This window comes from Acromyrmex echinatior, chromosome 10 (genome assembly GCF_024713525.1).
Source record: "Acromyrmex echinatior isolate Ae372 chromosome 10, ASM2471352v2, whole genome shotgun sequence".
NCBI classification, from domain to species: domain Eukaryota; kingdom Metazoa; phylum Arthropoda; class Insecta; order Hymenoptera; family Formicidae; genus Acromyrmex; species Acromyrmex echinatior.
In genome coordinates this window covers 1,542,694-1,563,916 of record NC_141861.1, presented here as the reverse complement: position 1 = coordinate 1,563,916, position 21,223 = coordinate 1,542,694, and the positions used below count along the sequence as shown (strand labels likewise).

At 36.9% G+C, this 21,223-nt stretch overlaps 1 long non-coding RNA gene across 6 annotated transcripts in view; it reads left to right on the top strand.

Moving 5' to 3' along the window:
* LOC147908200 (uncharacterized) overlaps positions 1–21,223 on the top strand; it is a 160,809-nt gene that overhangs the window by 38,704 nt on the left and 100,882 nt on the right. The window contains exon 1 of one of the 6 annotated variants that reach the window (XR_015546520.1): positions 6,566–19,450. The exons of the other annotated variants lie outside the window; for them this stretch is intronic. This is a non-coding gene — a long non-coding RNA (uncharacterized LOC147908200). Of the gene's footprint in view, positions 1–6,565; positions 19,451–21,223 lie in introns of those variants that run through there. 6 annotated transcript variants of the gene reach the window in all.

Genomic DNA, 21,223 nt, shown 5'->3' with positions numbered 1-21,223 from the left:
TAGCATTTACTTAATTTTGATACATTAATCGCACATTTGATAAAAAAATATTTTACTAAAGTTTGAACAATCATTATCTAGGCTTGATTATTATTATCAAATTTTTTTTTCAGTATTCAAATGTCTTTAATATATCTTTTAGCCAGTTTTAGCATCAAATTATTAAATTGCTTAGCAATTTAATTTGTGATAGTACTAGGATTCTGTGGATATAGCGTTTCAAGATCAAAAAATGAATTTAGCGTGCAGTTTAAAAATATAAATTCGCACTGAATTATTTAAGCATCAAAGATCCAGCTTCGACCATTATGGGCTGCGTTGTTTATTGGTTGTTTTTTCAATATATTTTTTATATTTGCGTTGTTTTGTTATTTTTTAATGAAAATTTTTAACGAACGTGCTCTTTTAACGGATCAATTTGACGACACGACAGTCGAGCATTTGTGGACGCGGATTTTACGAGCGATATTCCTCGACCTTGTTAATTTGCCGTCTCCTTCAGTCAGCTGACAGCATCTTCGAGAGCAGAGAGTTCGGATAAAATAAGTTCTAAGTAACCCCCGCGGCCTCAAACGTCCGCCGTTTATTAATCATACGTTTTAAGATGTACACGAGGTCAAAAAATCGTTGACGAAAGAGGAGGATATTGATATCCGCCCTATTACGTTTTATATCCGTCATTAAACATGAAAGAAAATGAAGTTATGCATATCATTCATTATAAAACGTTGTGCCAAAGTTTGGAAAGAATTTAAAAAATGCTCTACTAAAAGGTCACTTATTTTGAGATGTGTCACTTTTCTGTTGACACGATGTAACCACTTGAACATCTCAATTATTTATTTTCTGCAACATGTCATTTAAGTAATATCTGTATGTTAAATTAATTATCATTATATTAATGATCGATTATAGTTAAATATTAATAACAGCAATGAATCAATATCAGAAAATTCTTATACGCTTATTTTAAGAGTGAAAATATATTTGTTGGCATTCATTTTATAAGATTATGGCAATACACATAAATACACATAACCGTACAAAGACGGAAGTAGGGTGCAAACGGCTTGTGATAAAAGCGGTACCTAGAAAAATATCGCTTCTTCTAGTTCTTTAACGAAAAATTTGATTATTGGTTACGAGAAAATCGAATGACAGCAATGGGTTACGAGAGGGTGCTCAGAGATTAGCGAGAGAGAGCGGTGGTCGATTTTATAACGCGAAACGGCGCGCCACATCGACTGTCCAAGCGAAAATTGAACACTATTAATACTTCAAATAATAGTCCGAATGCATTACGCAACCGAATAGAGAGCTATTAAATGCGGAATGCGTGGCAAAACGAGATAATGGCGAAACTATCAATCCGCCGTTAAAGATGAAAAATGTGACTTCAGTTAGGAAATGGCGGCCACAAATAATAGGATCGTAATAGTGTCCATGCGAAAAAGTATTCGCTGCGAATAGACGATCGTTTCGTGTCGCTCAAACGCGAACGAATACACTTCGATGACAATAAAAAATTTACGTTCCCATTATTTCGTTATTACATTGTGTCCCGCTAGTCGATGTTATTGAGTTATTCAAACATCTGGCACGCGAACGAATATTATGCTTCAATTTTCAACAAATACAATCAATAAAGGTAAAAAAGAAAGGATGCTTATAATTGGAAGTAGCAAAATATGTCATTGCTATAACTTGTATTTCTCATTGAAATTACATGGATAACTTTATGTGAAAATAGCAATCTTATTAATATAACACGTGAACTTTTTCATATTTCATTTTTATACAAAACGATGATATATAAAGCACAAAAAAATGTTATGTCTAGTTATATTCCCCAGAGTTTTCATATTTTTCCATGTTTGATTTTTTCATAAACAGTTAATTTTAACTTTTACGAATTATTTTAATCCAGGAGTAACTATATATTCATGACTTGTAATTTAGACCAAAAAATTGATGAGTCGTAAGAATTCCGAATGCATCGCAACAATTAAACGTTTATCGAGTTAATTTTATTCTTTGCAAATTACGTTTTTTTTTCGAGAACCATCTGAACCATCAAAATATTTCGGTTTACATTTATATTTATAAGAATGTACTTACGTATAAACCGTTCCAGAAATTGGATGCTGAAGCACCGTCAAATTTTCGCAAATCACCCGGTATAATCGCACGAATAGGCTTAATTATCGACTCGGGGGAGTGCAACAACTCGTGCGACACTCGTAGTCAGACAATTAACGGGCCAAGTGTTTACAATCTAGCGCTTAGCGACGGCAAGTGGCAATCAAGCCAGCCAATTAATCGGCGGTCAGGCCCGACCAACGTTCTGCTGCTTAAATTCTTTAATTTGCGACAATTATGTGAAACCGGGTAATTAAGCCCGCGCGCAGTACGTCTTTACGATGCTGAAGGTGTCCCTACGGCGAAATATAGATCGGGTACGTTCTCTCGAGATGCTCGCGATCGCGAGATATCACGCCGGGCTGAACGCCTTTTAATTGATGGAAGGAAGGGGACTTAATTCGACGTGGACCAAGCGATCGCGATATAAAGGGCCCGTTTACCTGTCCACCTTTCTTTTTGATAATGACGACATTAACAGGCCTGAAGAGGCCTATACGTATAAATGCCCTTTCGTGAGACGTTGCTTCGTATAATATTTATTTAATATTAGGGGAATCACGTCTCTAAATATGCAAAATTCTCGCGTTAATTCACTGTGGCGGGTATTTCGAGCAGCCCTTTTATGACTTGCTCTTTTCTATAATGTTGATAACATTAACATTAATACGATATATGTGAAAGATATTTTTATGCTTTTTTTATATCTTATTGTTAACTGCGTGCTTTAATTCGGGAACACACTTTTCGACTAAAGGATTATACAGATCTTTGGGATTCACTAAAATTTTTGTTATTAGTTTTATTCTTTTAAAGAATTTTTTTAGTTCAAAACTAAAAAATAAGGTTATGAAACATAAAATTATTTCAAATCATTATTATTTAAATTGCTAAAAAAAAATCCTAAAATCTCTCACGAAGATCCCATAAGTTCTCCTCTGTTAGGTATTAAAGGATCAAATTTAAATCGATTCTTTACATAACATTCTGTTATGTTTAACTTTCAAAGACAGTCGAAACGTTCAAAATAAAAAAGACATCAATCCAATATCTGATTATTGATTGTTTATTAAATAATTGCGCCGTTTATCGTTGCTGACTCTCGTTAGCCTACTATATTTATCTTTTTGTATTGTTTAAAGTGTATTATTTAATATAAAATGCATGGTTAAAAAAAATCACATGTAATCAATCCATTCTCGTGATTGATTTGTTTAAAAGTAAACAGTAATCATATTAACGTACCTATTCGTAAATAATAAATATGAATCAAATTTAATATGTTTTTTTTTTTTTAGTTAAATTGTTTAAATTAGTTTGTTTTAATTAAATCAACGACATGTTGAGTTGTAGCAGTGCAGACGATTTATAAGAAATAATTAAAAATAAATTAAATTATAGGTTTAATAGATATTAGAATTTAACAGCGCAGTTAATGATATTTGGGTTAACGAGATTTGAAACTTTTTTCTTTGTATTATTTTATTCTTGATTAGTTTTAAAATCTGACTTTTTAACTGTCTACAAAGTATTTCTTTAATTTTCTATAATGATAGAGAGAGCTTCAACGAACCTGTCTTAGCGAATATATTCTTATTCTATCTTAACACACATACACATTTATTAAGTATGAATAAGACGGCAATAGCTGCGATAAATTATTCCTTAGCGATAGCGCGTTATAGTATCACTTTCGAGATCGTTTCTGTATAGGCCGGGTCGGCCCGCAGTTATATAGGTTTTTAATCTACACCGTGTCTCGAGCAAGTCATCAGCCGATCGCATTAACCTTCGAGAGCGGAGGAGTCAAACATTACCAGGCTAAGAACACGTTCTTATCCTCATTGTTCCAACGCCGAGGCTTCATGCTCGGAGCAACGGGGCAAGAGTAATTGAACATCAGATTCAACTGGCAAGTGTACGTCATTAATTGGTCGTTTTTGATCCGGCCTCCTATTATTATGGTTACGGCCATCGTAGATCACGTGCGAAGGGGATACGGTATCGGTGTGCAGCGCGCGCGAAGGAATACGTGCACCGCAAATTACGGAGTGCTCTTGCGAGAAAGTTTATCAACTTAGATTAAACCCCTCTCAATCCTGAAATCCGGGATTCAAGATTCCACGGCTTTACATTCCGTTTCGCGATCCCACTTGTAATCCGTAAGTTCGTGAAATTCGTATTGACGGCTCACCAGACGCTAAACGCTGTTAAGTTTTAATCTTGAACGGTCGTTAACTGTTTCTTGTACATGCAAGGGCAATTTAATCTTTCGGGCTTTATACTTTTTTGTACTCCTGAGAAAAGAATTAATCATGTCTCTGCAATTCTTATTACAATTCTATGTATAAAAATTTAATATTACGCATTTACGCTGTAATTACATTTATAAGATCTTTGAAAGTAAATCGTCTAATATTTTAGATCTCAAGCTCATTGGATTTTAAAATCAGTTTTTTATTACATTATGTGATAAGATATTGTATTTAAGATATAATCACATTGAGAGAAAAAAATGTTGCAATTATCATAATTTAATTATAATTCATACCTAGTAATTTTCAAAGTCAACTATATATTTAATATAGAATTATAATTGTAATTATTATTACTAACGTTACAGCAGTAATAAGTATAAAAATGGAGCTTCTAATTTGTAATTATAATTATTTGAATACGTAATTATAATCACGCAAATGCCAAACACTTCTCTCATAGAGTATAGATTTTAGATTATGAATTCTTGAGAAAATTGTCCGCGTCCGGACCTGACGTCCAGAAAAGGATCAAAGAACGGGACTAACGATTAAAAAGAAAAAATTATGCGTGCTTTGCGTTAAAGGAGAGAGAAAGAGAATGAACAAAGTGTCGCTCGAGACAGCCGGATGCACGCTGCTCGTCTGGGCAATTAATAATTAATAGCCCACGGCGTCGAGGGTTGGGGACGGGAGGGACATTCCTTTAATTAATCGAGGCTACGTGGCCGCGCGTGAACGCTAATTACAATTTATAATTAAGCAGCTTAACTTCGCGAGGACCCGAACGGCGGCTGGACCCGGCTATACGTGTGCAATTAATATGATTAATCGTTCCGCGAATTGTCGGGGCCTGGGCCCCTCGACACCGGCTCTCTCGCCTCGGCATACACAGCATTCGCATTTTAAATCGCCCATTGCGATCTTCAGCTTCCCTCGACATTGCCATGATATCAGCTTTCGAAACGTCGCAGAAAAAAAAATCAAGGCGAGTAGCCTACGAGAGACCCTGTCTCGGAAAAGAACGCTTTCAAAGATTTTGTTTGGAGTAGAGATTAATTAGATTTCTAAATTAATTGTAAGTTTGGCAACCTTTAATTGCTAAGCTCTTCGTAAAGCTTCTCTCGGTTATAAACTTTTTTGCATCTCGAGCTGTCGAGTTTTAAGAACCTTAAATCTTTTCGTTATTTTATTAACCTGTTTTTAGCGATGTGTGAGCTCTCGCTTTTTACGATACGATACATATTTCATCAAAGTAAATGAAATTATTTAAAATGGTAATTTTATTATCACTAAGAAAAAAACTTAATATCAGCTATCAAATGTATGTCGTTTAGCATATATAATATTTAGCAAGTATGTCTATCTCGAGTATACGAGATAGATGCAATGGAGATAGTAAATATGTATCTATCATAATTGAAAGTCACACAGGATAGAATAGAAGACGGCATTATGAAATTCCTCTCTCTTGAATTGAGTTAAAAAATTAAAGTTAATAAAAAATATATATATTTCAGCAGTTTTTAATTTTGTTTTTTTACTTCTCGAAACATACATGCGCAAAAATTAGATACGCATTAATATTTAGTGGTACCTGAAATATTATCGGAAACATCGAAACTTGTGAATTATATGTGCACGTTGGCCAATCGTTTCAACGATTAGAGCTTGGTCATCAAGAAGATTAACGAGAAATTCTGGTATGTTTAACAGGAAAGAATTAATCATGCACACATCTGGTAATTCCTACAAGAATTTTGATTTGTTCATTTTCAACAGACATAGTGATTGAATCTATCTGATTTCTAATTAATGCAAGAGATTTTTTTCTCGGTATAGGCTTGATTATTATTACCAATCTTTTTTCTCTCTCACACTTTTTTATTTTACGAACCTATGAACAGGCTAATAACTGCACGGACGGAATTACGTCACGATTGCTTTCGGGTTCTTCCTTGATTTAACATTCGCATTCTTCGAGGGCCACGAATGCCTAATTTTTTAGTCGAAATATATATATATATATATATATATATATATATATATATATATACGGACGTTTCTGATTTAGGAAACTTTCTCCTTTACTTGTGGAGTACCGACGCGCGTTTTATGACGCGGACTGGCGAGAGATTTACGATGTTTCCAGATACTTTATTATTTACTTTGAGAGATTCATTTACAGATTGCATTGAGACGTTTTCTGCGACATGAATTCCTTCCGGCATAACATATCATGTCGCGCGTGTTTGTCCATGACGTTGTTGGTATTTTATACCACGATCGTGAGTATAACTCTGGAATAGATAAACGTGACTTTAGATTATTGTTAACTATTGATACCTGCAGACGGCAATTAAATTTTCCAGAAGAATATAGGCACATAGAATTGCTAACGTCATTGATAAAACCGTGCAATGAGTAATATTATTCGAATATGAAAATGATATTTTGTCAAGATATACATAGAAAGACATCTTATACTGCTGCGAAGAATATATTGCCGGTAACCGCAACAGGAGAAACATCAATTACAGCAATCTGATATATGAAAATATCTCTGATCTTCGTGCCGGTTAATTAATCGCGGCGGTCGAATGATAGTATTAATTTCTTACAACACCACGCTTATACTTCGCCAAATTACTTGCGATGCGCAAAAAAAAGCATCTTTATGTGCGATCGTATTATACCTTCAATTATCGACCTGCAATCCACATCCGGTTACGTCCGCACGGTCATGAAGCCGTCACGAATCTCGTTTCAACAGATAAAACAACATTATTTCACGAAGAACATAAACTTCTGCACCAATAAACGCAAGCTTGCGCGATACATTATCATACTTTAAGAAACACAGAACCGTAAGGCATTAAGGACGTCTGAAACGTTATCGTAAATCGCAACCGGTATGTCGTTTTTCTATTTCATTGTACTGCAAAATCGCTGATCCAAACTCGACGAGCTAAGTATCAAACGATGAATCTCTACGAAGTAGATCGTGGAAAATAAGAAGGGACATTAGTGTGTAAATGAGGGGTTATACGTGGGATAGAGTGAAGGGGAGGAGATCAGCGAAAAACAACCTTCGCTCGATATTAATAAGAAATCGTTCGTTTCTGCTGTCTAATGAAGGTACGTAGAGCAGAGATTGCGCGTGTGCGTGCGTACGTGCTCACGAAATAACGCACACGTACACGAGGTACACGCAGCCACAATGGTCGGACAGGGGTGAGTCTATAACGGCGGAGGAAGAAGGTCCGAAGCTGATTGTGTTTCCTCGAATCAATATCATTAATGTAATACAGCAGAGTGTGCTTGATGAAGGCGCGACTACGCCGTTCGGAAAAATCCACAGCACTTCTCTAATCGGAGCTGCCATCGATCGGGCGCGTAGCAGAGATCCGCATTTCGCTTCCGGTATTTCGCTTCTGCCACAGGTTTCCTGTGTTCGCGAGTTCTCGAGAATTCTCGATAGCAGCGGGCAAAAGACATGGGCGGACTTACACGAAGCGAAAATATTATTTGATGAAGAGGAAAGCGTTAAGTTGTCTCCGTTATATTTTTATACAAACTTTCCATTTCGTCGTGCAAGCTTTCCACTTTGAAGAGAATTTAAGAATATTGATTTTTTTGTGTCCGTAATTTCGATGTACCGAACACATTAAATTTTATTACAGTTATCATTCATTTTTAGCTCATCTTTGGCCGTTTCTATTATTAAAATTTACATTGTATTGTACTTTCAAGCAGATTATAATTTATTTTACTTTTTAATTTTTATTTCATTTTTATTTAAACATATTACAGTACATTTAACAAAAATATAACTTATATGTATATCTTCTCCGGATTATTTTTAATAAATCAAAACTTTGACATTAGGACTGCAGTTCTACCATTTTTTATTCATGTGAAAGTTCTTTCTTTTTTAGTTAATTTGTATTTGTACATGGAGCTTGACCTTTCATAAATAATGATCATAATTTATTATAAGTAATTTCACTTTTATAGTGATAATCCTTCTTCGATTTATCTTGAACCGAGATTAGGTTAATTATGTAACGGGATTCTGTTGTTAATGCAGATTTTCTAATTTTGATTCAAATTAAGATAAATTGAGTAATCCTATTTAACAAATGTCTTTTACTTTCCTATTCAAACGAATACGTTGTCGTAAGAGTGAAAAATCTATATTGCGTAGTGAAGGTTTTTGATCTTATAATATTTTACGGTATAATATATTATAATTTATTCATAACAGGCATACATTGTTTTAGGTGTACCAATTATTAATTATAGATCTCTACGATTACTACTTACAATAATTACGTTTAAAACTATCGTTTTTAGTTCGGTTGCAACACCTTATAAATGAATCGGCTTTGTGATTAAGCCGTGACTCAGTATTCATAATCGTATTCCGTGTCGAATGCTTGACACACCGATAAGCCGGTTGTCAATGGCCGACAAAAAAGTTCGATTTTAGATAACTACGCGCTTTGTTCATCACGGTCGTGATTAGAGTGCAGATTAGAATCGAGCGTATGCTAGCGGCGGTTTAATGTTGATACTCATAACGTATGTAAAACACGACGGCACGATGACAGCCACGTTGTCAATGACCTCTCTCTTTCTATCTCTCTGTGCAAAAGTCTTTCAAGTGCTTAGAAGAGATGAATTTGCTCAAGGGAAACGCAATTAAATATGCTTCTAACTTCTTTTCATAATGGACACTTATTGTAGCAATAATATTTACGTTGAGCTGGTAAGTTTTTAAATTATTTCTCGATTTTTTAACGTCATATTTCATTTATTATACTATAATAGAGTCATCAGAAAATATATAAATTTGACTGTTTTGAATCATTAAAATTTTGGAACATTAATCTTAAAATACATATTAATATAATAATTATACAGAAGTAAAAATATGTTCTTTCTTTACGTTTTTATTTTTTTACAATTAGTTAAAAAATAAATAATTTTGTTTATGTCATCGTTATAACAAATGAGAGCGAACAGAAAATAGAATATATAGAACAGAAAAATTATAAAAGGATATAAAAGCACTCGTATTATTAATAGATGAAATAACAGCTTACAGCTTATTTTTTAATAATGTAAAATATGTAGAAATTTAGTTAAATTTGATATATGTTGTATTGTGTATACATGATATTGATTACCTTTTATTAGATAAATGATGATACAGATGTCGCGTTTTCATTTATGACTTTGTCCACCCCCGCTCGTGATTAGAGTGCAAACACATATTAGCGCGGTCACTCGTATCTCGTGTTCTCGTCACGCTTTATCGTGACGGAGGCGCGAGGACGTTTCTTAGGTATGTAATTCATGAAAAGAATATTCAATGGAAATGCTCGGGCATTGGCAATGGATATGTCCGACGTGCACCACATTGCAATTTACGGCGATCTAATCGCGGCTAAAGTTCAGGGTCGTGCAGTCTCGGGTGGACTCTCATACAGCATTTGGATCATGCGTTGATCGATATCAAAAGAAAGTAAATTTTTATCTCCGATCCTCGCATCTTCTGGCTACGATTCAGTTTCTCGTTGCTTCTGCAAAGATCAGAATACAATGTGCTATTCTCTGAGCAATCGAATATAGCGTTTAATATTTTCTGTATTTTTCTGTATTTTGAGACAAAGTATGAGAGAAAATTTTATCTTCTTATAATTTTTCCTGATGGAAGTATAAAAGAATATAAATGTATTCTTCATAAATCATTTTAGCAGACAAAAATTGTTTACATAATTTTTAAATTAATTCAAAATTAAAAGTCTTTCGTATTGTTTTTACTAAACGAAAGTATTTACAACATCATGTTATTTATATCTTTAATAAAACAGCTAGACCAAATAAACGAATTGAAACCGGACTTATTCCATTCTTCAGTACCTATTTTGTAATTATTTGTACTATCAATAAAAATTTTGTATCTTAAATATACCTAAAAAAAATGTACATAAAAAAGGAAAAATAAAACAAAGATAGAAGCGCAAAGAACTGAATTTATATTAATTTATACTGTAAAAAAGTTAATATGTTAATATACACCCAGAGAAAAGATTGCTTCGATTTAAAGAAAAAATTTCTTTGAATTGTGAAAAAAATTTTTTTGATTTAAACATTTTTTTATAAAATCAAATAAAATTTATTTGATTTAAAGAAATTATGTTCAAATCCAAGAAATGATGTTCAAATCATGATTTCTTTGGATTTGAACATAATTTCTTTAAATCAATAAATTTTATTTGATTTAAAAAAATAATGTTTAAATCAAAGAAACTTTTTCTTTCACTTGTATAGTAAAGAAAATTTCTTTAAATTGAAGCAACCTTTTTTCTGAGTGTATTGATCTATTTCTTAAACTCAATCTTACTGGTCTTACGAGTAAAGTAGTTTTTGCCACGAGAACCAGAATCAATCACCAACTCCCACACTCGAATAGTTATAATGGGTGCTTTCCATTTGGTAACACAAGTTGACACATGTGTCATTCTATTTTTGTTGCTCACTGAATACCATCAGACAAAATGATGCTTGTATCGATTTTTTTTTAATACATACATTAACTTTTTATTGATGGTATAAATTGGCACAAAAAATTCAGTTTTTTCTATTTTTACTTTTATTTCTTTAATTTTTTTATGATCCTTTTTTTGTCTCCCCCCTTCCCTTGCTAACTTAACGTTAACTATATTAAGCTAGTAGCCTAATATAGTCATGCTATGTTTTTTTAATGAAACACAGGGTGAAAAATTTTTATTGGTGGTACAAATTGATACAAAATGAGTACTAAAAGATTGAATCGATTTGATTCGATTTTGTTTATTTGTTGGCTTAGATATGTTATTTATTCGTATACTGCGGTGTTTGTATATCATCGATGTATTAAATTGTGAAAAACATAATCCGATGTTATTTGGACCTTAGCAGATACAAAGCTATCGGATTACTTACAAAATCAATTCACGCGTCTGACTCGATTTTTATTTTCAATCAAGCGTCCGTATCTCATATCCTCGTATCTCGTATTCCATTCTAGAGCGACCGTCGCGATAGACTCCGCTAGGTATAGCACAGTTTGTACTTCAGAATCGACCGATCGATAACTCACGCGTCTTTGGGGAAAAAAATGGAGAAAAAATATAGAAAGAAGTATATCATCATTGAATATTTGCAAGAGGATGTTACAGCGTGTTTAAGATCTTTTTAAAAACCTGTATTTAAACAACTGTCAATGAATCGTGAATTCATCATACGAAATAATTTAGAATTTTTCATCTTAATTTTAATGACAGGTTTATTAATAACGTTTATATCAATTTTTCCTTAAGTAACTATTTTTATCGCGTTTTTTAAATATTTTCTAGACAACACAGACGCGCGCTAAACGTATGCTATTTAACTTCCACACAATATTATTAATATTGTGCAAAAATACAATTATACAAATATAAATTTATAAGCAGGTCAATCATGATAATCTTATCTTTGTGAGCTGTCAAAATACTTTGCGTTGAGAGTTACTCTTGCAGTGACTTAATGAAGAGAATTAAATTACGGAAATGACGCAACAATTAATTTAACATGCACATTTTATATATTATAGGATAGGATTATTAAATATTTTGATAATTAATTCTCGAATTTAACGTCTCGAGTAAAATATGGAGACACGTAGTATCTCATATTATAGACCTACCACAAAATTACATAGGAAAATGTGCCTAAAATACATTTCTTATTACATTATTCAATAATAAATGAAAACCAAGATGTGTTATAAATAAATGAAAAAGGTCATCAGTCAAAACGAATGATGGTACTTAATAATATTTGCGTGAATACATGAAATAAGAAGATTCAAGTCATAGTCGGATATTAGTGCCTAATAATATTTGTATATAATAAAAGAAATTATTTATATTATCATCTAAAATCTTAAACGAGTTCAATATCGACTCGTCATCTGATGTTCGTGTTGTCTAAGCCTAAAGATTTTTTCACTAAAAAAATAATTTCAAGCTATCCAGAAAGTTTGCCATGCAGCGCGAGTCCTGCTAATTTATATTTTACGTTTCAATTTTTGAGAAAAATCCTTTTCAGACGAATGATATGAATAACGAATGGAAGCAAAAATATAAAAGCAAAAGTAGAGCTAAAGTGATCTCTGGTTAACCCAAGTATGTTCAATAGGTCAAGTTTATTGAGGAGGATTTTTTAACTTTTCTCCGCGATATATTAACTTCCGCCGTTCCGAAGCGCTGTTGGCGTTACAGTGAAATTTTCCAGGGGATTATTAGCAGAGCTCGCGCTGCATCGACCGTGCGTAGAACGTCGCGAGTGCGACCTTCGTGATATCCTTGTCTCCTTTCTACGAGGGACAGTGTGGCACCTTCAACCAGGTCGGTGTGAGTTAATTAGAGGCCACTGTGTATATGTACGTCGCTCCTGTCCTCTTTCACCCTTATCGTTCACCTTTTCCAGCGAGGTAGTCCTCGGCCGAGCATAGCACGAGAACGAAGGAACCCTCGTAAGAGCTTCGTCCTGGTGGGGGTGTCGCGGTAATATCCAGTACGTGCTACAGGTCGACTGCTTATTAAAAACATCGAGCCTCGACTAAGCGCGTCCCTTTCTACCCTTAGGGCACGAACACAATACGCGAGCTCACGAACGATCGCGACGCGCTCGCGTACGGACACAGTCACGTACGACACACGTATGCAGCACACACATACACACACACACACACACACACACACACACACACACGTGCAAGTGTGCTGTAACCCGAAAGAATGTTGCCGCTACTTGCCCTTGCACACCGGGCTAAACGCGTAGCTTATTACGTCCCTGGCAGCCGGGGATTATTAACTTTCGCAATTTTACGCACGGGCCTCCGATATTGTAGACCCGCAATCCTTGTCTATTTAAATTTGCACGATCCTCCCGCCCGACGTTGCACGGAGCGGTTTCTCCGCGGAATTGTTGCGTCCTGGTGCAATCTCATAGTCGGGGCTAATATAGGTATGTACGACGTCTCACGTGACTCGCATTGGTGGTATTTACCAGGAGCTATGAGAGTGGAGTTAATCCGCGAGTTATAACTTTTATATTTAATCAAGCTTTACACATTGACAATGTTATTTCAGAAGTTGTATCTATATTTCGTTATTTCAGTTTTTTTAAATCTAAACTTAAAGAAATTATTTATATTTATTGCGCTATTTAGTTATAGCTTTAAGATTTTCAATTTAAATCTATATAAATTAATTTATAGCATTATTAATTGTAACGTTTAAATTTTTAATTTGAAATTAAATCCAATTTTAATTAAGTCGGAATCGAAAATAATGAATAAATAAATAATGAATAAATAAATTCTGCTTGAAAAATGTATGCTGTTTCTGGAATAAATATCGCACAATATTTATATCTTCTTAGGATATAAATATTCAACCTGTTATAGATATCAGATCTCTGTAATTTTTAATCGAACAAGCTATAAATCAACCAGTCTGATATTTATGCATCTATCGATACGGGTTGAGGGAGAGAGGGAGGAACGCGATAAATCGCTATAATGATCGCCGGGTAGAGCTTGATGTGTCGCGCAGTTACCCTTCTATTGCGGTAAATACCTGTACTGCAGGAAATTGTTGCAGTGTAGCATGTCACGGTTGCAGGTGCAATTACTGCTATCTGCGTTTGTAATCGTACGTACGCCACACCGGCGCGGCGGTTTTCACAGAACAATAGAAACGCGGCCGCGAGACTTATTTATCACGCACCACGCTGTAAATTTGCGCCTACTGAGATCAATTTGTTCGGCGAAACGAACCTCTAACCGATTGCCTCCCTCGCATCCATTTCGCAGATTACTTTTGCCCCTTTCTTCGTTCGCAACGACGTTTCTGCCTAGCGTAAACAATCAGCTTCCCAGTATTACGTGGTAGACGCAAAATTACAGCCTGTAATTGTGCCATTCGAGTTGATAATTGTCCGGCTTCGTACCGACTTCAGTACTAACAACAGAGAGGCTCGATAGTTATGGTCGAGTAATGTTCTCGAAATACATACTTTATACTTGTAATAAAATATACATTTGTCAGGTAATATATGGTAAAATTCGTGTAAAACTCGATATAATCAAGATACGAGTATTGATAATAACTCATTGTTTTTGTAGACAGATAAAACATTTTCCATTGTCCCTCAAGACTTCATACTCTAATAAAAACTTACAATAGTAGAAATTTACGTTGAACTGCATTTTATTGACAGCATTTACAGAAATTGTCTACTCGTCGAGACTATTTATTAGTAAGACAATATTTGTTGAACATCTAGATAATGATTATTAACGTTTTTCTATGAAGTTTTTGGCATGCATTACCGTTGAGTTTATTACCACAGATTAGAATTTGATAAAACTTTGTTTATCTAAATATCTTTTGTCTAGAGATTTGTCTCATATTAGCTTTCGACTATTTATATGAAATAAACTTAGAATTCAAACAAAATATTCGAATATATTTCATATATATGGATATAAGTTCGAGCTTAAAAAATAATCGATTTAAAATGTTAATTCGTTGTGTCGGAAATCCGGAAAAAGTATAGAAAAGAACATAAAAATAATATGGTTATGAAAAAGTAAAAATTGTACTCTCCTTAGAATTAGGAATATAATAGCGAAATGCACTGATACATACCAATAAAATTTTTGCATAAAGCGATATAGGATTTGCTTTGAAAAATAAAAATCTTGAAAAATTTTGGAAAGTTACAAGCTTGGCAACTCTTGTTTTGCCGTCGTAACAACACATCCATAATGTGTTTCCGCGCAGGGTTGGTAGAATTAACGAGTAATCATAAGGACCGAAGCATAATTGCGTATAACGGGAGTAATCGTACGCTATAATCGACTACAACGAGCTTCGCAGAATGGAACGAAGAAGCATAAACGAATCATCGCTAGTGCGAGAGAAGGAGAGACGTAAGTCGAGGCGGAGTGCGTCTCATAGGGGAATGAAACGGAATTAAGGAGAGAAATAGTACGGCGGGAGAAACTGCCCCCGTCACGGGGGTTCGCCTCGACGATGGTTGTACACACACAGCCACGCGACACGTGAAGGAAAAGCCATGGTACACGCGTTGATGACCGAGAGTCGTCCCTAATTGCGCCTGATGACACCGTGTCCTCGGGGGTGGAACCGCAGAGCACCCTCCAGACTTCCTTCCCCGGTTGTCGCGACGCTGACCCAACGACGAACCCTCCGACCACGACACGACCAGGGAAAAGTCTGTTCGGCCGGGACATGTGTCGTGTTCAAGCATCCGGAAAAGCACACCGGGTTATCTAGGATCCGGACCAAAATACACGGCACACACCGGAGAGTTTCTCGCGTTTCTCTTTCGCTCATCTTCTCTTTTTTTTTTCTTCCTTTTTATCGATGAGTTCGCGAAGGTGATGATCTCATCGCCTTTATCTGGAAAAGCTTCTACGCCGTGGCTGATGAAATTAAGTCTTTTTTTACAAGAATTTTTTATTATTGGATATTTATCTTGCCGGTATTTATTAATATTGAAATTTGTTGATTCGAACTTACATTACATTATATTCGTGCGAGATACGAAAATTGACGATTTGTGAATAAATAAACGATATTATTTAAATGCGATACTAAGACTTGGCGACGTTAGGTTGCTAACTACAGAGTCTCTAATAAAAGATTCCGTTTGACGAACGCGTGCTGTACCTAATGACTGGCAGGTATCATTATTCTCTTCCAAGAGAAATATTATTGAAAAGGAATACTCAAGTTCCTAGTGCTACTAGCTTTGAACAAAACCGAGTGAAAGGCTTACGATATAATGGAAAATAATCGTAATCGAGGATATTTGCCACGAATAAAGGGACAAGATTTTTATTAAACATACGCTACATCTTTGAATTTTACTTTGATCGCGTTTTCGCTGAAACTTATTACTTCACAGAATACACAGAGCGTCTGCTGTTTTCCCTTCATTTTTATATACGAAGAAAATAAATGTTAAACTTGATTATTACTTATCGATAGCATTCGCGCGACATCTAGACACTGGATGTTAATTTTTCTCTAGATGCGACTGTGATACACATAATTCGCCGTAATGAAATGGAATTTTCTAGAAAAGATAGTTGACACATTATGTACAAGAAACATAGATTACGTATAAAGAATAAAATTATAACAGATCTGTTTCATTCCCTGAAGACTCTTGCTCACAGGACGCGGAAACGCTTGCCGCTCAATAGAAAGTTACCCCTGTCTGGTCCAATCAATGTACCACTTTTCTGTAGAAACGACTGATAGCTATCGTTTAGCTTCTTGCCACGTGGCAAACATTTCTACGTTCTGTGTGCAAGAGCTAGAACAGATCGATTAACCGGCGGTCAGTCTTAACATTGAATCGAAATGAGTTTCGCAGAGGAGCAATGCACTCCGAAACGGAGATAGAACGTCGGACCAGGCACGTTATGAATATATTATATCTCCGGCTCCAAGGGATGCTGGCACATGCGCCGACTGGGTGGCTCCACCCTGTCCCCCGTCGGGACACTGTCTTCCTCTCACTCTACCCTTGCCCTCACTCCCTCCCGGAACCCTCCCGTTTCTGCTTGCGCTAATTATACATGCGCTAACCAACCCACCTCCAATGAGGCCCGACCTGTCGTCCTCTCTGCAGAGAGGGTTGAACCACTCTTGTCCTCTCCGCACGGAGGCTGGGTGGAGCGTGGACCTGCTCTCGGTGTCTACCACGATCCTCACTTTGCTTAATTACGCGGAGGCGTTAACTAACTTTCGCCCACCCATGCTTTACAACCCTTTGCTCGCCCAGGAAAGGGAATCGCCGTTGATTGGCTCTCCAGCATCCCGGTAACGCAATTTCACCGAAGAAATGGCTGTGAATAGTTAATTGTGTAAATTACTTTACTCAGGATGATTTGAATATCGTAAAACTTAGTACGCTTATCTTCACATCCTTAATTGTGATGGCACAACTTTACTTAAAATTGTTTGAAAATATATTCTATAGGATAGTTTTTTTTTTTTTATTACATTAGTTTAATATTCTTAATATATAAAAATATTAAATAGCTTATATCTATTCTAATTTAACATTAATTAATATCTATTATTTGTGCAAGACTAGCATTTGGTGATTAAAAAATTTTTTAATCGTAATTATTGAATAAATTCTCACGAGCAATTGTGCAAAGTAAGTTTTCGTGGATCCTTAAGTGATAAATTGCTATTACTGACATCTCTTGTCATATGTGTGATGCATTATTCTCGCAGTTTCCGTTTGAAATCGCTATTGCACTCGAATATCTTACATCTGAAATCCATCTGCCAATTGGCTGCCTTCTGAGCCAATTTCTCGTTTGTCTGGAAAAGCGGACACCGCTCTTATTATAATTTTAACTACTACTTTACATCATTCTCGTCACGTTTGCTTCGTCACATCGACCTAATTCTTGACCACGAATGAGCCCCGCAATTTCTACGAATTCGAGAGAAACTCGTAAGTCAGTACTCGGAACCAACATATGTAATCGCACTCAATGTGAAATGGTTAAACGCAGTTTATAGTCATAACATGATGAAAGAAGAGCAAAAATAGATATCGTGTCTTCGACATTTATAACATGTAACATCTATATCGAGATAAAACAGAAAGAAAGAATTTCAATCATCTCGATTGGAAATACGAATATTTCGGAAACACGATGAAATTAATTTAAATAAGGTGTTGTGTTTTAAGCGTTGAGCCACTGTATCAGTAACTTTTAAAAAAATATTTATCTCTACGATACATTAATTGCCCATTAATCATCGCTTCTATTACTTGTGTCATCCCCACTTTTATTTTAATATTTCGGGGGACAGATATTCATCCTTGGGAATATTCTTAATAGGCATTTCACAAGGAACGCAACGTACAATTTACGACGGTATCACGCTGCTGAGATAGAAGATTTCCCCATTCTAGCTCGCCTCTTGTTTCCATGGTGGAAATGACCGGGACGAAGCCGCGCGACATCGAGGCAATGGGAATAAATAAAAAGCGATTGAAGAGAGCGAGTACGCGCAAACGTACGACACAAGAAAGAAAGACAAAGAGAAATGCGATGACGGAGGGGGTGGGCAGGCGGAGAAGGTTGAAACGGAAGGCGAGGGATCGAACTCTCTTTTTCCTTCGCGGAAGAGGCCAGGAGAGAGCCGCGAAACGCGGATTCGACAAATCGAAGTGTGTGCCCCTCGAAGTGTACGCGGGCGGGGAAGTAGCGAAGGGGATGGGCGGCTAGCGGGGCAAAACGAGGGTCCGCGGGAGACGCGACTGTGCGGGATGAAATAAGAGAGAGAGAAAGAAGTAGAGAAAGGGAGAGATAGCGTGGGTGGCGGTGTGTATGCCGCCTTCGACGCGCAGGCCCTATGCAAAATAGCGGGGCTGGTGGGGTGGCGGAGCCGTTGGAGACCCCCCGGAGCCGTGCGACGGGGCAAACAACCCCTTAGTTCTGCCGTAGTAGCGGCCGCAGACGCCCCCACCACGTGTGCGTGTCGCGCGAGACGCCTTTCGTCGTCGTCGTCGTCGTCGTCGTCGTCGTCGTCGTCGTCGCCGTCGTCGCCGTCGTCGTCGTCGTCCTCGTTGCCGTCGACGTCGTCGATGGTAGCGCCACTTCCGACCGGAAGTCCGTTCGGGCCCTCGGTTTGTTTGCCTCCCCTTTAATGAGGACATCCCCTCCGCGTAGCACCATTGGGCCTTGTACCGGCTGATTTTCCTCGAGTTGCGCGAATGATCGGTGGAGTCCACAATTCTCGAAATCTCAAGTGAAGACTAGTGTGAAACCGGAAACGTGTGATACCGGAAGCGGTACGTGCGCGAACGAAGGGACATCCTTGATGAAAGGATGCGGCGTAATGGGTAACTGGTGTTGTCGGCGGAATCGGCTCGCTCCAAGTGAAAATGAGGTAAAATCGAAGTAAATTTAAACGAATTCGAAAATGAATTTAAATGAATTTAATCGTTAATCTTTGGAGATCGTGGCTCGGCTCGGAGTGGATTATCAGTACCGCTTGTAAATCCTCTCGCAGTCCTCGAGCTCGCTCGAGACTTGCGCTGGCGCAATTCAAGTTCATTGCGAGAATCAGTTCGATTGGAAATCGATGAATGTCGAGTCTACGAGTCAGTCCTTATCTTGTCTAAGCAAAGCTAAGGGAGTGATTTGTCGTAATGTACTTCTCTGTGATGAATATTGCAGCGCTTTGCATGTAAAGAGCGATCGAATTCGCGATCGTGAGAAATGTGAAATACCGTATTGAGATTAACGATAACGCAAATGACCGCCAGAACGGCGATCTGAATTACTAGTTTGATATCGTGACGGCATCTGCTACAGGATTTCGCTACCAACGAGGAAAAATATTACGTGAGATTACGTCGACGGGCGACCTGAGTGAGCTCAGGAGCCTCCACGTAGCACGTGCAATTTTTCATTTTTTTAATTGCTCGTAAACTGTGCGCACTCATGCATGCAACACGTGCAACATATTTACGAAAGAAGAATAGAATCGCCATGTCGCTCTGGATGAGCAATTAGTTGCGCGGCATAATTAATACGCTCGGCAGCGCTCGTAAATTCTACCATTCGAAAAGAACTCGGTTTTGCTGAAGTATCTGAAGATTCTAGCTAGATATACAAATCTGAAAATAATTTTGTTAGACCTTTAAAATAATGATATAGAACACTGAAGCTGATTGTTACGACAAATTTCTTTGCAGCATTGCTTATGCTTCAGTTTCCTGTAATTATTTTGTTGGTCCAACAATATTATTTTTCAATCTATGTCTAGTTAAAGTGAAAATCCAGCCAGATATGAATAATAAATTTTGGAATATCAAAATAATTATATAGGACAGTCAGGTTGGTTGCTACAATGTCAAATCTTTTTGCAGTATTATTTTATTTGAGTGTCTTATATAATTATTTTAATAATCCAACAAAATTATTTTTAGATCTGTATCTAGCTAAATTTTTAATTATTGAGTAAAATTATTCTTTCTGTGGGGGGACGTTATTATCATTTCCATGAAATTCTCGATAATCAATGGTTCCCGAGATTCTCGCAACTTGTGGTTGACAGAAGACTGTGGGATGCGTATCTAAGGTAGAGGATTCAAGGAAGAAAAAGGAACGAAATGACGGCACGCGCAGAAGGAAGGAAAAAAGATAAAAATAGGTAGAGCCGTTGATTAATCGCCGATCAATTAACAGTCGGCGGCGGCGATCCGGAGGCGGCTGGCGTTACGTCATCCGACTCGTAGCCCAGCAAGGCTCTCTCATTAATTAGTTATTAACGGCGCGCTGTGGTAATTACAGATGCAAATTGGCCTCAGTCTACGATCTACGCCCGTCATTATTTCCACGGCGATTTCGCAATCCCGTTTGCCGCGCCATTCTGCACTATCCCGTTGCCCAACTCGGCTCGAGAACGCCGCCGCGCCGCGACGTTTTGAAAAAGTGCGGGTAGGTGGAAGGTCGAGGTAAAGACGAATCGTCTTGGAACGGATGAGTCGGAGTCGCGGATTCGAGCGTCGAGCGCATCTTCGGGAGAAAGAGATACCCGGTTTTCTTTTTCTCTCGGAGAGACTATCTGGCGTAACGAGCGCGTGCGAACAATTCAATGGACATTTCGGGAAATTATTTACGACACGAAAATGTGCACGAGAGAGGTGAAACGTGC